The sequence below is a fragment of the Lissotriton vulgaris genome, chromosome 7 (assembly GCF_964263255.1).
Source record: "Lissotriton vulgaris chromosome 7, aLisVul1.2, whole genome shotgun sequence".
In the NCBI taxonomy this organism is placed as follows: domain Eukaryota; kingdom Metazoa; phylum Chordata; class Amphibia; order Caudata; family Salamandridae; genus Lissotriton; species Lissotriton vulgaris.
In genome coordinates, this window is record NC_141695.1 from 1,011,010,622 (window position 1) to 1,011,030,687 (window position 20,066).

A 20,066-nucleotide genomic window follows, 5' to 3' on the forward strand; every position below is an offset into this window, starting at 1 on the left:
TATTGAGGCAAATGTGGCGCATACTCTTTTCTTAACCTATTGTATTCCTTAACACAATCTAGATCCGCACAAATATTTGTGACATCACAGTCAATGAGGTACAATCCTGATAAAGTTCTAACTCGTGACAATGCCACATATGCCATACCCTCCTTGAACACAGAACTGCCAATATTCACCAATGCACTATCTACACTTAAACCTTGCGATTTATGGATTGTCACCGCATATGCCAAGCAAACAGGAAACTGTTTACGGCGAACATATAAATCTTTAACAAGCAAAAACCTAGCAGAACAACGACCAATTAGCTGTACTTCCTCAATGCCATCAAATTTAATTTTTAAAAATTCAATACCATCTCTACTTCTGTATTTCTCAAAATCAACAACATTACCCATTGATCCATTTACCAGACCTCTTTCAACATGTAAATTCCTTCTCAAAATGATTCGGCAATTTAAGCATACATTCAAAGTCTTTTCAAAACCCGCTGTTTTAGATATAGTCTTCTCTAATGAATCCAATTTTGATTTCAAATTCTCTGACAAAATAATTGTTGATCCCATATGCTCTATTTTGTCAATAGCTTCAAGTTTCACAATCTCTTGCTTTTCTAAATTCAACATTTTGTTGTTGAAGATGGCACATTCTGCAAGAGTTGGCATCAAACATATTCCGGATTTCTTCTCAGTAATTTTCTGAAAAATATTCTCAGGCACAATGTCTTGTTCGGGATATAAATTTGACAGTAATCGTGCATTTAAAGCTTCTTTCCCATGCTCGGTCACTTTTCCAATTCTAATATCTTGTAGAATATTCTTGTAATCTTCATCCTTCGCCTGACGCATATTTTCATGCAGTTCAGCATAATTGAAATTTAACCATATATTAACGTTGCCAATGCTCCTTAGGCACTTCCTGGTATCTTCATGCGTGAGTATTTTGAACACAGGTTGTCCTTTCACTGGTGTCAGCTGCAGAAGATCTCCAAAAACAATGATGTGTTTGCCACCAAATAACACATCATATTCAGTTTTAAGAACTTCTTGCATTCTCAAATGCACAAAGGCAAGCATGACATTGGAAACCATGCTTACTTCATCAATGATAAGAAGTTTCATTTTCCTCAAGATTCTTGAAACTTCACAACAAGCATCTCCAGATAACTTGTGGTATTGTAATTTGTTGTCATGCTCCACCGGCAGCATCAGTAGACGATGCAAAGTAATCCCTTTAATGTTATGTGCTGCCAATCCAGTAGGAGCAGTAACAACACAAGACAATGATGTCTCAGTCCTTTCCTGCAAATAACAAGAAATTGCCTTAATGAGGAAACTTTTTCCAGGTCCCGCTTCTCCACTCACGTACAGTCGGACTGGCTTCAACGATGTACATGAGCAGTCTTTCTTCTCATGACTTAATCCATGCTCAATTTCCTTGGTAACTTCATCATATATTTTCCTCTGCTCAACGTTGAGTTGTTTTTCCAAGTCTTCTAAGTTAACTGCATCCTCCTGAGCATGTGCCATGGCTCTTTCCACTTCATTCATAGCAGTGGCAGCTTCATTTTCGATAATAGGTCCTCCTATTGGATCCTGACTCAATGAAACAGAACTCTGACTATCCTGAGAACTGTCTCTGGCAATCTCAGCTGCAATCGTCGCTTCCTGCTCAATTTCCAAAGTCAACATTTCTTGATATTTGGGAAAAGCAGGACATTCTATGGTCTCCTTAGCAGCAGTGAAAGAGTCTTCGTAACAGAGGAAATCTCCAAGCAGTTCCTCTTCTGCACGCCAAGGCTTGAAAAGTTGCAAAAGTGCTAAATAGAGAAACTCCTTTTTTTCTGGAGATTCGCCACTCAATTTTCGATGGTTTACTAATTGGCATTTTCTTTGCTTGACCAGACATCCCTCACTTCCAATTACAGCATGCACTCCTTTCTCAATATCTTCTTTCATGTTCCTCTTGAATATATAATTTTGTAGAACCTAATATAGACAAACATTCTCAAGGTGACTGCTTCGATTTGGATAATATGTGTCCAACATGTTGGTCTTCAAAATGTCGGTACTGTTTGGTTCCTTTTCTGCCAAATACTCAATTTCCCGGACAGGTTTTAGAACTCGATTTCGCGTTGCAGCAAGACCAAGACTCGCCCAAACGATACTCCTGGATTTGGCATAGAGACTTGCTGAAGACAACCGGTCACAACATTCGTAAGCTCCGATTTCTCGATGCGACAACATCTTCAGACTGAAACTGTACAACTTCTTGCTGAGGCTCTTTTCATGGGAAATGTCCTCCCACATATCCTTCAATTCTGTCTTTTCTTTTTTGGTGATGTAAGATGTCACATACCGAGCTACAGCCATACAGTTGTCAGCCACAAACTGTATATCCATGTTAGCATTCCACATGGACAAAATCACTGGGTTGTAGTCGTTGATGTACTTGGACTCTTCGTTCCTTTTCAAATTGTATGTATTTTTGGGTGATTTCCTTGTCACATTATGTCGCAGAGAAGACATCAAACTGTTCACTCTTCCTTTAGAAATCACCGGTCGTGGAAAGTTGAAACGACATTTGGTGTAGAACTTGTCCTTGTTTCTGAATTTACGACGACAGTACTTTCCACAACGATGGCTTTGGAAACGTAGAACTTGTTCTCTTAGGCTTTTCTTCTCCGTTGCGTTTGGAACAGCACACGTAGAATACTGTTCTATGAAATTCATCACTAAGTCATCTGGATCTGTTCCAAATTTAGGTGCATCCTTGATCCACAACAACATATGTATATGAGGAGCACCTCTTGCTTGGTACTCCTTTCTCCAGAAGAAATCCAACACCTCTCCAAGAGGTGGATTCTTCTTATTTGTGATGAAAGACATCATAGCTTCAAATCTATGATTGAAGTACCTGCATACATTCACTGGATCCAACGAACACAGTTCTCCAGGTGTCTTGAATTCAATGTTTTCAATATTTCCATTTGCCTTTCGTAGAAATTCAAGTAAGTCTTCCCAGCCATACTCGGCACAGCTCAGAGTGAGGAACCATGTCGGAGTTCCTAAGTTCCTCAGCATACATTTTAAATCACCATGACGACGGTACCAGTACTCATTAGTACCACGCTGACACGCCATGAGATTAATTAAGTGAGAATCCAAAATACTGTCTTGGACATTGACTTTATGCATAAAATCACTTGCCGAGATGTTTCGCATCTGTATGCCACTTTTTAAGATGTGGTTCACTGCATATGACAGTCCAGACAGATCGCTTTCAAACAGGAGATGAAACAAATAGGGAATGCATTGACGAAACCTAGGATCTTCTGCATACAATCGTAAAGTCCGGTATTCAGACGCAGGAATTTGATGAGGTCGCTCATCATATCTTCCTCCTCGACCTGTGGGAAATAGCTGTGGGAAACACCGAGCTTCCAAACTTTCCTCCCAAACACTAATGGGACTCCCTTTGGCTTGTTTCATTTGAAACAACTCAATTGCATTCCACATGACTTCCTTGGAATGCAAAGGATGAACACTATAATGTTCATATATTTCTTCACTTTTAGAGGCCTCTACTTTCTCAATTTGGCCAACACACAAATCGCTATCCTCTTCATCACTTACTTCCTCTTCTGCAACATATACATTTATATAGTACTTATTATTTTTCTTCAAATACAATGTTGCTTTTTTGACTTTCCTAACATCCACTAAATCGTGCCATATTTTCTTATTCTTTGTCGGAACACCATTAACCAATATAACCAAAGGTTCCTCTTCCACTTTTTCTACTCCAATTGTGTTAATGTTTTTGTTCAAATCTAGAGGCAAATAAACAACTCTTCCCTTTAATCCTCTCTGTAAATCTGCTGGAGGCAACTTCCCTGTCTTTGGCTCCATTCTTACAATAGCCTGAAAGGGATGGATACTTTGAATCAAAATAGATTCATAAGTATTTAAATCCTTCAATTCAGAAGGAATCTCAACCAATTCAAGATTATTATGAACCGCCCTAGCAGGCATCTGGTTTTTGTTTAATTTGTTACAACAATAAGTACACACACGTTGATCCGATCCCAAATTAAAAGAATTTTCTACCATCAAGTATGTAGCAAAATCCTTCCATTCACTATTATTTTCCCTTTCACTTTTTGCATATAAATCCACTAACTTAGTCTGATTCTTATAATAAGTGCGTCGACAACATACACAAGTGAAATTAGGCCTCTCACTTGATTTCATCTGAAACGTGGCAATTTCCTTCTGAAAATTATCTGTACTGGAAACCTGTACATTATCTTCAACATTACCCTCTACTTCTGGGTCAATTTGAACATTCTCATCTTTACTACCAAAGTAACAAAACTCAATTTCTTCACAAATATTCTTCACATCTATTTCAGAACCATGCAAAAGAGCAGCACATAATTGTTTAAGCATAATTGCTGGACTCTTAGCATAATACAACATTCTCACTAATTTTCTCACTTTATTATGATGCACTGCTAGCATCCTGAAATGATGAAAAACACTCTGGCATACTCTCCTGGAAAGACAAGCCAGTGAATGACCACGCAAACCTGTCATTTGTCTCACTCTGCAAGGATCTAAATCTTGCAACAACTTCATTTTCTGCTTCAAACTTTTCTTATTAAATGTCCGTATAAAATCACAAAGCAAATTGATGGAAACCTGTCGCACACTGCAAATAGAACTACACTTCCAAATGTACACAGGACACTTAGGACGTCTTCCTAAAACCTCATCACTTAGCGCCTCTTCTGTCTCTGTTGTCACAAGTTTTTCTTTTTCAACTGGACAACCATCCTTCACTTCATAAGCTCAACCACTGGTGTCAACTGCAAACACCAAATCATTATCCTGAAAATAACTCTCCTCATTAAAAAATGCCTCACAACTTGAACTATGCATCCATTCTCCGGAAAAAACTTCACAAAAGTTACTACGATTAACTACTCTCTTCCATCTACTTTTTGTTTTGAAATCAGAAATTACCTTGCTTAGTTTCCTAATTCTATTGATTACCAAAATAAACAACTTTCGCTTAATTTCAAAAGCATGATCAATAATTTTCTCTACATTTTTCTTCTTCTTATAAAATGCCACTTTCTGTTGGCCTTTCTTAATATTTTTTTAATAAATTAACTATTATCCTATTGCAGAACATTCGTTTTCGAATGTCCCTAAACTGTTGTTTCCTTCTACTATCATGCACAGAGTTATCTCTTGCTCTACCAGTAACATTTTTGATTGGTCTTTCCTTACCATTTAAATTGCTTTTCTTTTTCTGAACTGAAACATTTTTGGGATAAATACTTTTTTTACTACAAATATTTCTTAAGAATGATTTTGTGCTCTTACCCGGAGCTTTCTTGGTGTTTTGAAAAGTATTTTGGGAAGAGGACTGCTGCAATAAAAGATCATCCTGCTGTCTTTGACGTTTTCTAGCCTTTCTAATTCGATTTTTTGTTGGCATTTTTCAAATTTGGAAAAGATCTGCAGTTGAATCTGTGGAAAAATATAATAAAAAATGTTATTAACCACTATTACCAAACAGTAAATGAATAACAGTCATCAAAAACTTAACGCCCTACTTATTATTTAACATAGCAAATCTTTTGCACCAGCACTGCATCACAAAAATGTCACACAGTGGTACAAGACAGGCATAAAACAATCATAAATCTCTCCCTAAAATTTTAAATGATTAATTCAGGATGACGATAAGGTGTGGCCTATCTAAAGGTTTGTTTAAGCCCAGATCTTTGGACTGGGGTGAATGTGTGTCATTGATCCACATTCGGTCCATCACCTGTTTTATTTGTTTGAGGTGAGGCCAACACATGGTTGCAGATAAGATTTTCACTGAAGAAAACAAAGGAGATAATACATGTGAAGGCCTACCAATGAAGTAAGTCATTATTTGAAATCAATTACATTTCTGGATATGTACTGCTAGAGCTTCATAGGTTGTTTTGGGTCATATTTATAAGGCATATGAGTGTCTATGATGTTATTTTACCCTTTTTAAATGGAAAGCGTTCCTCATGGGGCAACTTTCTTGTAAATACGCTCCCACCTGTGCTTGGCAAATTTAGATTTTGATTATGGGAGTTACATAGCCATGTTAATAATGTCCAAAAAATGGTGCTAGGGCATTCCAAAAAACGCTTTCATGTGTCTCAAGGACATTTTCAGTCATTTCCTCTTGAATGCAGGTATACAATTGATTTATATGCTGTGTTTAAAAACGATTATTTGAAATCAATTACATTTCTGGATATGTACTGCTAGAGCTTCATAGGTTGTTTTGGGTCATATTTATAAGGCATTTGAGTGTCTATTATGTTATTTTACCCTTTTTAAATGGAAAGCGTACCTCATGGGGCAAGTTTCTTGTAAATACGCTCCCAACTGTGGTTGGCAAATTTAGATTTTGATTATGAGAGTTACATAGCCTTTTTAATAATGTCCCAAAAATGGTGCTAGAGCATTCCAAAAAACGTTTTCATGTGTATTAAGGATATTTTAAGTCAATGAGGAAACACAGGTGATGTTATTCTGAAATGAGGAAAAGAAACTCCACATTTTTTAATTACATCACTAGTGTTTCCAAGGCCTACCAATGAAGTAAGTCATGTCCTCTTTACTCTTGAACAAAGGGCAGACCTCTTTTGAATCTGTGGTCACGCCTAAACATCATCTGCACAATGTCATTCATAAACTTAGGAAACACTCCCATAATCAAAATCTAAATTTGCCAACCACAGGTGGGAGCGTATTTACAAGAAACTTGCCCCATGAGGAACGCTTTCCATTTAAAAAGGGTAAAATAACATCATAGACACTCATATGCCTTATAAATATGACCCAAAACAACCTATGAAGCTCTAGCAGTACATATCCAGAAATGTAATTGATTTCAAATAATCGTTTTTAAACACAGCATATAAATCAATTGTATACCTGCATTCAAGAGGAAATTACTGAAAATGTCCTTGAGACACATGAAAGCGTTTTTTGGAATGCCCTAGCACCATTTTTGGGACATTATTAACATGCCTATGTAACTCCCATAATCAAAATCTAAATTTGCCAACCGCAAGTGGGAGCGTATTTACAAGAAACTTGCACCATGAGGAACGCTTTCCATTTAAAAAGGGTAAAATAACATCATAGACACTCATATGCCTTATAAATATGACCCAAAACAACCTATGAAGCTCTAGCAGTACATATCCAGAAATGTAATTGATTTCAAATAATCGTTTTTAAACACAGCATATAAATCAATTGTATACCTGCATTCAAGAGGAAATGACTGAAAATGTCCTTGAGACACATGAAAGCGTTTTTTAGAATGCCCTTACACCATTTTTGGGACATTATTAACATGCCTATGTAACGCCCATAATCAAAATCTAAATTTGCGAACCGCAGGTGGGAGCGTATTTACAAGAAACTTGCCCCATGAGGAACGCTTTCCATTTAAAAAGGGTAAAATAACATCATAGACACTCATATGCCTTATAAATATGACCCAAAACAACCTATGAAGCTCTAGCAGTACATATCCAGAAATGTAATTGATTTCAAATAATCGTTTTAAACACAGCATATAAATCAATTGTATACCTGCATTCAAGAGGAAATGACTGAAAATGTCCTTGAGACACACGAAAGCGTTTTTTGGAATGCCCTAGCACCATTTTTGGGACATTATTAACATGCCTATGTAACTCCCATAATCAAAATCTAAATTTGCCAACCGCAAGTGGGAGCGCATTTACAAGAAACTTGCACCATGAGGAACGCTTTCCATTTAAAAAGGGTAAAATAACATCATAGACACTCATATGCCTTATAAATATGACCCAAAACAACCTATGAAGCTCTAGCAGTACATATCCAGAAATGTAATTGATTTCAAATAATCGTTTTTAAACACAGCATATAAATCAATTGTATACCTGCTTTCAAGAGGAAATGACTGAAAATGTCCTTGAGACACATGAAAGCGTTTTTTGGAATGCCCTAGCACCATTTTTTGGACATTATTAACATGACTATGTAACTCCCATAATCAAAATCTAAATTTGCCAACCGCAAGTGGGAGCGTATTTACAAGATACTTGCACCATGAAGAACGCCTTCCATTTAAAAAGGAAAAATAACATCATAGACACTCATATGCCTTATAAATATGACCCAAAATAACCTATGAAGCTCTAGCAGTACATATCCAGAAATGTAATTGATTTCAAATAATCGTTTTAAACACAGCATATAAATCAATTGTATACCTGCATTCAAGAGGAAATGACTGAAAATGTCCTTGAGACACACGAAAGCGTTTTTTGGAATGCCCTAGCACCATTTTTGGGACATTATTAACATGCCTATGTAACTCCCATAATCAAAATCTAAATTTGCCAACCGCAAGTGGGAGCGCATTTACAAGAAACTTGCACCATGAGGAACGCTTTCCATTTAAAAAGGGTAAAATAACATCATAGACACTCATATGCCTTATAAATATGACCCAAAACAACCTATGAAGCTCTAGCAGTACATATCCAGAAATGTAATTGATTTCAAATAATCGTTTTTAAACACAGCATATAAATCAATTGTATACCTGCTTTCAAGAGGAAATGACTGAAAATGTCCTTGAGACACATGAAAGCGTTTTTTGGAATGCCCTAGCACCATTTTTTGGACATTATTAACATGACTATGTAACTCCCATAATCAAAATCTAAATTTGCCAACCGCAAGTGGGAGCGTATTTACAAGATACTTGCACCATGAAGAACGCCTTCCATTTAAAAAGGAAAAATAACATCATAGACACTCATATGCCTTATAAATATGACCCAAAATAACCTATGAAGCTCTAGCAGTACATATCCAGAAATGTAATTGATTTCAAATAATCGTTTTTAAACACAGCATATAAATCAATTGTATACCTGCATTCAAGAGGAAATTACTGAAAATGTCCTTGAGACACATGAAAGCGTTTTTTGGAATGCCCTAGCACCATTTTTGGGACATTATTAACATGCCTATGTAACTCCCATAATCAAAATCTAAATTTGCCAATCGCAAGTGGGAGCGTATTTACAAGAAACTTGCACCATGAGGAACGCTTTCCATTTAAAAAGGGTAAAATAACATCATAGACACTCATATGCCTTATAAATATGACCCAAAACAACCTATGAAGCTCTAGCAGTACATATCCAGAAATGTAATTGATTTCAAATAATCGTTTTTAAACACAGCATATAAATCAATTGTATACCTGCATTCAAGAGGAAATGACTGAAAATGTCCTTGAGACACATGAAAGCGTTTTTTAGAATGCCCTTACACCATTTTTGGGACATTATTAACATGCCTATGTAACGCCCATAATCAAAATCTAAATTTGCGAACCGCAGGTGGGAGCGTATTTACAAGAAACTTGCCCCATGAGGAACGCTTTCCATTTAAAAAGGGTAAAATAACATCATAGACACTCATATGCCTTATAAATATGACCCAAAACAACCTATGAAGCTCTAGCAGTACATATCCAGAAATGTAATTGATTTCAAATAATCGTTTTTAAACACAGCATATAAATCAATTGTATACCTGCTTTCAAGAGGAAATGACTGAAAATGTCCTTGAGACACATGAAAGCGTTTTTTGGAATGCCCTAGCACCATTTTTTAGACATTATTAACATGACTATGTAACTCCCATAATCAAAATCTAAATTTGCCAACCGCAAGTGGGAGCGTATTTACAAGATACTTGCACCATGAAGAACGCCTTCCATTTAAAAAGGAAAAATAACATCATAGACACTCATATGCCTTATAAATATGACCCAAAATAACCTATGAAGCTCTAACAGTACATATCCAGAAAAGTAATTGATTTCAAAAAATCGTTTTTAAACACAGCATATAAATCAATTGTATACCTGCATTCAAGAGGAAATGACTGAAAATGTCCTTGAGACACATGAAAGCGTTTTTTTGAAAAAATGCCCTAGCACCATTTTTTGGACATTATTAACATGGCTATGTAACTCCCATAATCAAAATCTAAATTTGCCAAGCACAGGTGGGAGCGTATTTACAAGAAACTTGCCCCATGAGGAACGCTTTCCATTTAAAAAGGGAAAAATAACATCATATACACTTAAATGCCTTATAAATATGACCCAAAACAACCTATGAAGCTCTAGCAGTACATATCCAGAAATGTAATTGATTTCAAACATCGTTTTTAAAAACAACATATCTGTTTCAGCTTACATAAGAGACCATGGAATGGGCTCCATGTACAACAATAACTTGTGTTACTGCATGCCAGAATGCTACACCGAATATGCAATTAAAATTTAAAACCAAAATCTATTTGTATATCACTAGAGACAAAGCCACATTTTAAAAACACAGCTTTCTTCATCATTTTCTCCTTAAATCATACTATTCTCTATCTAAATTAAATAATTCGTTTCTCACCTTAGCAAATACTTTTTGAGTTTTGAAAACAGTCTCAGAAATACACCAAATTGTCTTCAGCAGAAGAAAAAGGATGCACTCCAGAGGCTGCAGCTATTGAAAGCACAGAAATACAGATATTCATTTCACATATCTCTCATATTAGCCAATCATAACTCTTCCCTCACTTTTTTCAAATCAAAACCCTTCCCCCCTTTGCCCTCTCTTCCTTTGTTCCATAGCAACCACCTCCTGGAAGACCTCTCATGTTTGCAAATTCACACAACAATGTTTCAATTGAACTCTGAACTCTCAGTGCACCTGCGTATCCAGTGCAATCTTTCATTAAATGTTTCTTCCTTGACCATTCAAATTACATCTTTCAAAGAACACATCCATGCACCCTAACTTTCTGTTTTCAGAAATGGAAATGCACCAATCACTGCTAATGAATCATTAGCATTGGAAATCCACAGTTTTTTTTCTTTACAAACTCCTACAGTTTCAACTGCCCTTTCATTACCACACTTCATCTGACTGCAGCTCAACCTTCTCCCACCATGTTTAAGGTCTGGATTGTTGGACATAGTTACATCCACTGGGCTCAAAGGTATGCTGAGAACAGAAATTTACACAACCTCAATTTACAAGATGTGGAAATTAAGTGGTTGGGCCAAAGAGGATTAAAATGTCACCAATTGATACCATTGGTGAAAACCTTTATGCATTTGCCAAAACCTGACCTGTTAATAGTGCACTGTGGAGGTAATGATTTGGGCACTTTGACTGGGGTAGGTCTGGAAATGCTTTTAAAGGACACCTTTGAGCAATTAATGGCACTTTTTCCTCAAACTGCCTTGGTATATTCCAATATATGCCAAAGACAGAAATGGAGGTGGTCCAACCAATTCTGTCCACAAATTGAGAAAGCGAGGAAGCATGTAAACAAATCTGTTTCAGCTGACATGAGAGACCATGGAATGGGCTCCTTGTACAACAATAACTTGCGTTACTACATGCAAGATATCTACAGAGGAGATGGAGTTCACTTCTCAGATGAGGGCAACAGAATTTTCATTCTGAATTTAAGAATGTGCATTGGTACCTACTTATAAGTACCTAAATGTACAATAAACCCAAAAGCTCTTCTCAGAGCTACCCTTCATCTGATCACTCACAATTATTATTTTTCTCTAACTTTTTTCTGTAATTTTCAACAAACTACGCTCAAAGAGCGCTACCCGGTACGCGAACTGGAAGCTAACCGCGCAAAATTTAAAAAAAAAATGTTTTTTCTCCGCACATCTGGTCCTCCTCAGCCACCCTCAGAAAACCTAGGGGATCAAAATACTTGTACCGTGCCCCCTTCTACCCATTCTGAACATTATTTACCCTCCATTTTATATCTTAATTCGACCGAAACACAAAATGGTGGACTCCCGTTACGCTCCTAGTTCGCGGACCAGACCGCTTCCCGGGAAGCGGTCCAAAAAAAAAGGTGGGAAAGTAATTCATAGAAAAACGACTGGAGACACTCTCACCAAATATAGATTAGCTTATACTACATAACAATCCCTTTCATTTTCACAAATTTGATTGAAATTCCATTTAGCCATTAAGCCTGTAGACCTCTCTAAATACCGTGAGGTAAATTACTTCACAAAACACATTAGAAGTGTTGGAATTGACAACCAAAGAAAATCTTACTTTCATTTTCTACTTATATTACCTGACATTTGATTGGTTATATACCTGAATATATATAAAGGAAGAGAAGAAAACACAGCCATTTTGACTACTACTTCTTATTGTACATCACATTTGAATAGCTACCAAACACTTCAACTTGTTTGTGAAGGTAAGTTGTTATTTTTAAAACTGAAGTATATTGTGCACTATAACTTAATATGGTAGACTTTTTCTCATAGATATATACTATCCCTCTGTAGTAGTTATGGATTTAGATAGACTTCTCTGTTATAGTTATGAATGGAGTTAGGCTTCTCTTGGTTAAATTACATACACTTTTTTATAGTCCTATTTCCACTCTGATACTATACACTGCCAAAAGAAAAAATCACTGATAAAAACTGCCTATCTAAAATTAATCCCAACAGTGCCCTATCTCTACTAATATATATTTTTTTAATCATAATTTCAGGCAAAATGGAAGGCGAGCAACAAGTTAAATTTACAATTGTACTGGAGGAGAGCAGCCAAGAAAAAATTGATGATTTTATGGATCAAAGTAGAGACCAGGAACTACTACAATGTGTTGAAGCAGTGGATAACCTGCTTCAAAATGAGAACATGTTACACCCTATATTCAATTTTGAAATTTCTGACACTGAAATGTTAGAAAGTTTAATGAATTATGAAACACAATCAAAATAAAAAAAATACTTTAAAAATAAAGAAAACAAAAAAAAACAACAAAAACAACAAACAATTAACATACAGTATTAGAAAAGTCTATCATTCTATTATCCTTATAGTACGCTGCCCAGAACGCTTTCCGGTTCGCGTACTAGGCGCTCACCACGCAAAAAAAAAAAAAAATTTTTTTTTTGCCCTGCTGGGACCTTTTACAACCTCCACATAAAACCTAGGAGGTCAACGAGGATCTACTATGCCCCCTTATGGTAATTTCCCCCTTTGCTTTGGCCTCCTCTTGTCTCTCGATCCTACCGAGAGACAAGATGGCGGCCGCACCGGACTGTTTAGAATGTTGACAGACACCGAAGAGCCAATCAGCTTCGCATCGCAAAGTTCCGTTACGCGAAAAGTACGCGAACCGGAACGCTACCCGGAGCGCTGTTACAGATATATATCTTATTTTAAACGTTAATTTCTCAAAATCCACTGGAGCACATATATTGAGACCTAGCAAAGGCACATCGGGCTACCAGTCCCTACAATTTTGCCAAGTTTCGTGCAAATCCATTCAGCCGTTCGGGCTAAAAGTGAGGCCAACCGCCCTATGGAAATTAACATGGGAAAAACGCGTTTTGGGACCCCCCTTTTTTCTCGGCCCCCCCTTGCCAAACCCCCCCCAAATTTTCAGGGGCTGCTCAGAAACAAAATGTGCCATTTTCCTGAAAATTTCAGCCGATTCCGTCCACAAACGCCAAAGTTATTAGACATAGAATTTTCAAAAATCCCATAGGGAAAAAATCCTAACTATATATACCTACTGGCGACTGCCAGTAGGTAATATATATATATATATATATATATATATATATATATATATATATATATATATATATATATATATATATATATATATATATTATAATTATTATAATATATATATATATATATATATATATATAGATAGATAGATAGATAGATAGATAGATAGATAGATAGATAGATAGATAGATAGATAGATAGATAGATAGATAGATAGATAGATAGATAGAATTGTAAATTATGTATTAATATCTGTTTGGATAAAACAAATGCGTTCGGAAAATAAGTTCAGAGGAAAAAATGCAAAAAAATTATAAAGAAAATATACGAATCTATAAAAACTTGTATATGGCATTAGTTTGTGGTCGATGCGTCAGGCACTAAGAGCCATTTCTGAAGATATACAGGTCAAGTGGGAATTAATATATACATGCCTTTTCTTTTTTCCTTGACCTATAATGAATTTTTAGGGGGTACGTTAATCCATTTTTTGTAATTCTGGCGTTTACCCATTTCATTTTTCTAGTGTATTCAGAGCATTCCCCTTGTTGTTATCCCTCATTTGCGGCATTTCCATCCTATTCCTGTTTTTCCACAATGGATGTTTCCTTTGTGGGCCTTTTGGAACTAGAACCGCTCCAGCACTATCGCTAGTGTATATTTAAAATCTTTGGAATATTTCTACTGCAATAACTGGATCTTGATTGGTTCTCAACATTCTGACCTGCCTGGTTTACCTGCATGTAACCGTGTTACACTGTCCCTGGTGACCCTTTGAATGGACACTGGATATTTGCCTGCTGCCTTTGATAGAGCACGGGTTCACCTGCTCAGAATTTTACCATACTCAACTGGAACCATAAACACTTACACACTTTCAACAGGTAATCCTACGCTAAACCAGTGATTTAATGTTTACCTTTTAGGACCTATACCTTGACTTACCAATCCTATTTACCAGTACCTAGAGTCCTAAGGGATCTAGGGTTTTAGCAAGAAAATAGGTAGTAAATAAACATTTGCACTCAGTTAACCTCATAAGTGCTGCGCCAGTCCAACGGCCGACGGCACCACTACCTCGGGAGTGCTGCCGTCGGCCATTGGACGTTCCAACTGCACCTGCGCAATGGAACGTTCAGCACTGGAGCTGGACGTTTCATAGCAGCTAAGGTGTTAAATAACCACAGACTCGGGAAAGGTTTAAATACTTTATCTAAATATTTTCTTAAATGTTAGAGTCCATACTAAGTCAATCAGGGCTTGATCAATTGAAAAGAATAGAATCAAAGCAAAATGATGCCAAAATATTATGAGACTTTCTTTAACCCCTTCGATGCTCATGACGGAACGGTTCCGTCATGACCACGCCCGTTTTCATTAGGGCCCAGCACCGGCGGTAAATCTGCACCGCACGGATGAGGTTAATCATTGAAACATAGGAAGAGTAAGAAAAGGGAAAAACACAACGCCATACCCTCACAACTTTATATTTACCTAGAATGGTGTGAAGACCAACCCTGGCCACGGGCTGGGATAAAGGAAAGGACCCCCGATAGTGCAGGTGCCAACAGGATAGAAAAGATGCAGACAAAAATCAGGATAAGTACGGACCAAATTGGATCAGGACAGGACCACCGCAGGTCAGGACCAGCACCCACAGCTAAAGTGCAATGCCAGCGTCACACCCCTCTCTCCAGCTAACAGTCGGACCCCGATTGGGTTAGCGAATCTTCCCCCTCAAGAACCCCGATTGGGTTTTCAAACTCCTTCCCAGAACCCAAATTGGGTTATCGATTCTTCTGACAGAGTGATCCGCCAGCACCTCTGTTCTCGATCGCCTATTGAGTGCGTTGGGTCAGTGACAGGTCCGCTATTTGTACAAGTCGGACAATCTAACTAGCTAAGCCTACCTTAGATATACCATTTTCCAGGGCAGTGTACCACCCCCCCAATGTTGCAAATGTGTGTATTCCCTCAATTTGATTGGTCAAATACGAGGATAGGTCATCACACCATACCAGTTATGAAGTCATGCTCTTCAATATTCAGATCAATGTTCCTGCCCAAATATTTTATTTTCCCATGCACTTTTATTCCACCCGACAATGGATATTTCAATAACAAATACATTGTATGTAAAATGTTCAATTTGACTTCCTCTCGAGAGGTCGAAAGGTGAGTTTCCCAGGCGCATCCTCAGGCAAGACAGTCACTGGCACAGGTTCAGTGCCATGACTCGAGGATTCATAGAGTCTTGTGCGCAGACTCAAGTCTTTCAAAATGGAGTGCAGCAAGATTACATCAGGCCCAAATAGAGCTAATAGCAAAGTAGAAAAGAAACAGTTTTAGAACAAAGAATAAATGAATGCCCTGTATACCACTTATCTCTACACTATTCATATTACTTTATTTTAACTACAGGATTAAGAATTAAGCAAATCAAACAATTTAGTAAAAGCTGCAATGCAAGCGTTAGCGCATGAGAACATAGAACAGCCATCTTTAGTTCTAGTTCTAGAAGCAACGTTTTCCCACCAAAGCAGTAAGTATGTCCTGTTACTTGAGTATGACTGACGCATGCGCAGAAAAGTTCCTGCGTTGCTGCGGCCATTTTGGGTTAATCGAGTTATGGTTAGTAAAAGCACATATGCAAGCTTTCCCAGCTTACTAGAAATGTTGTGTTTTGCATTGTTAATAAGACGAAACATGTTTATAAGTATATTACAGTTTATTTCGATAGGGTTAAGTCCAAGCAAGTCGCTTTACGTGCAGAACCTTGCTCCATCAATCCCCTCCTTGATGATATTTTATATCATCACATATTACTGAAATAGATGCCAACTTTCAACTTTTACTCATTTCTATTTCTTCAAACATTCTTTTAGGCTTTTCCCTATTATTCATGTGGAAGTTTTTCATCTTCTTGTACAAATCCCCATTTAATTCTTCAAGCTTGATTTCACTGACATTTCTTTTCGTCCCTTTCTGATTTGCTTCATATGTCTTTTTATGCTTGCGACATTTGCAACAAATTATTATCCCTAAAATCAGTAGCGCTACTCCCACCATTGGCATCAGTATTTTATCTAAAAACTCTTTCCTATGTTAGTGAACCAACTACCTATAGAGTGGAGACCATAGGTAAGACTCTTCCATGCACTGTCAACCTCCAGTGGTTTGAGTTATTTTTCCAAATGGGTAATATACTTTACATACCCTTTAATTTCAACATTTTTATCAGGTATGTAAGTGCAACAATGTTGTGCTCTCAACATTCTACAGACTCTGCCCTATTTTGCAAACAATGTATCAAGAGCAAGTCGGTTTTGTAAAACCATTGATCTTATTGCAACCAGTTCGGTACTGATCATCAAAAATCCTCCAGCAGTGTCAGTTGATAAGCGATCCACCTCTGTTGACAATTTGCAAGTTCTTTGAGTATTCATAACCACTCCCACTGAAGGTAATAATGCACTAAATATATTGCCTACAATTTCAGAAAAACTAGCTCTTTTACTACTTATTAGTCAATTTTCTTCATTATTTCCAGTGATTTTGTATACATGATATGCTTTTGGGAATACTATTCCAAAATAGCAATTCCCGTACCAATGATCAGGTAATTTAAAATAGGCCTGGTTCCCACAAATGTAATACATTTCATGGAATACTGGTTCAGTTCCATCTTTAAAGCCCCTACCCCCAATAACTTTGAAATGATGTTCACATTCACTGGAACCAATGAATATATTGTTGTAATAATCTGTTTTCTCTCTATTTAGACAGAGTTTCCCTTTCTTTTTGAAATCAAGCAACATAGCAGCTTGAGTCTTGCCATTTTGGTTAAACTCTTTCGGATAGATTCATGAAGCCAAATTGCGATCGCAATAGCTGCGATTTAGCAATTGTGATCGCAATTTGAATAAAAGGAATTCATGATAGTGCAAATAACAAAAATGCGAAATCGCAAAATAAAAATTGCGAGTCCGCAAATAAAATCGCAGAATCCTTGAACAAGCCCATTAGCGAATCTGGAATTGCGAGAAACCATGGATTCTGCGAAATTATTTGCAAACTCGCTAAATAATCGCAATCGCCATTCATGAAAAATCGCTGATTACGAAAAACCGGAAAATCGCTATTTGCGACATGCAATTTAAGGAGAACCCAAACCAGGTGGTAACCAGTAAGGAAAAAAAAAAAACTTTAGCAAACTACAAACAGGTGCAGGCCTGACCAAATACACTTAAGGACATGCAGCTGGAGCCTGAGGACTCTCACAATGCCAGGACTCTACATGGTGGTCAGGCGGCGAAGGCTACAGCGAGCAGCACAGAACAGACGTAGGATCCAGGAGCGGATATTCCGTCAGTGGGTCACCCTTCTGGGCCAAACCAGGGAGCAAATCTATGCTAAGTACCGCCTAAATGGGGCAATGATCATCAAGCTGATCCGGGACCTAGATCCCCTGATGCAGCACCCAACAAGGAGGACCAATGCCGTTCCCACCCATGTGCAGGTATTGTGCAGCCTGCACCTACTGGCCTCCGGAAGCTTCCAGGGGATAGTCGCTGTTGCAGGGGGGATATCCCAGCCCACCATGTCCCGCTGCCTAAGGAGTTTCCTAGATTAAATGCTGACCCGGCTACACCACTACATCTCATTCCCCACCACCCAACAGGACTTGAATGACATCAAGCTGAAATTCTACAACATTGCACAATTCCTACATGTAATTGGATGCATTGACTGTACCCACATCCACATCTGCCCACCAGCACAAACAGAATACATGTACCGCAACCGCAAGTCCTACCACTCCCTCAATATCCAGATGGTGTGCAACGCCAAGAATATCATCACAGACATAGTGGCACAATATCCGGGCAGCACACATGACTCTTTCATCTCCGGCACAGCGGCATTCACACACGACTGGCCAGGGGAGACTTTGGCGAAGGACACCTACTAGGTAAGTACACATGCCCCCAAATAGTACACTGTGATCATGTATTTGCGCAGAACAGGCACTCCCCCTGTGCTTCTTACCTTCAGGTGACAGCGCCTACGGACTACGTGAGCACCTCCTCACCCCATACCTCAACCCTGCCACACCACAGCAACGGCGTTACAATGCTGCACACATACGCACATGAAATTGCATTGAGAGGACATTTGGCCTATTGAAGAGCTGTTTCCGCATACTGCAAAAGACTGGTGGGGCCATCAAATACACACCTGAGGTCTGCTGCCGCATCGTGGCCGTGAGTGCAATACTCCACAACATTGCTACCAAGCGCAGGATACCAATGGAGATATCTGGCAGTGAGTCGGAAGGGGACAACCGCCCGCCTCCACATGTGCATCATGCACGCGGAGAAAATCCTGCTGAAGGACACAGGTGCCACAACCACTTCACTATTAACTGTTTCTAGTGCACCCATTCCCCTCACAAAACACTGCACTCATGCATGACAAATGTAATAATGACATGAGTGTGATTCAGGTCAGACCATAAATCTTTATTGTAAATGCACAATAAATTGGCCTTTAGTAGTTTTGGTGTCACATGAAGAGAGTATTACTTCATACCTCCCCATGCTGGGGTAGTGGGCTTGCAGGGGTGTACTGCATGGCCTCCCTGAGAGTGTCAGAGTTATCACTGTCGGTTGCGACGAGACGCACCAAGTCGTCTATCTGTGTCCTGAGGGACGGTGTTGGCCCGAGTTGATGCTGTTGGCCTGCTGCTGCGGCGACGTACAGGCACAGGCGACAAGGATGCGCTGCTGTTTATTGACGCTACCTCGCTCACGTCGTGCCCCCCTAGTTCTCCATGGGCAGTGGACTGGCTGCCGAGCACTGCTGCTGTTAGCAGATCTAGTGACCTGGCCACATCCTGGCAACACTGTACCATCTGGCCCTGCATGGCAAGTGACCTGCGTGCCAGCTGTGACGTTGCATTACCAACAATGTGGTTCGACCTGGTGTAGGCCGACAGGCGGGCCAGTAGTTGGCGGTGGCGGCGGCGGCGGGTCATGTCCTGCTGGGCTACCAGCAGCTGGCTGTTCTCTCTGACAGCAGTGGTCATCTGGGCGATATTTTGGCCATTCGCCTGCAGCTGTGTTTGAATTGCTGCCAGGTGACGCGCCTGGGTACGGTGCACCGCCAGCATGCAGCGTTCAATGGTCAGGCCAGGATCAGGAAGTAGGAGTGCCCTGCCCGTGCCTGCTGAGGCATGACGCTGCTGGCGCCTCAGTGTGCTGGTGTGTGATCTAGCTCCAGCTGTGTGCCTTGTCTGCCTCCTAGGCGCTGGTGGTGGGGCCTGTACCACTGC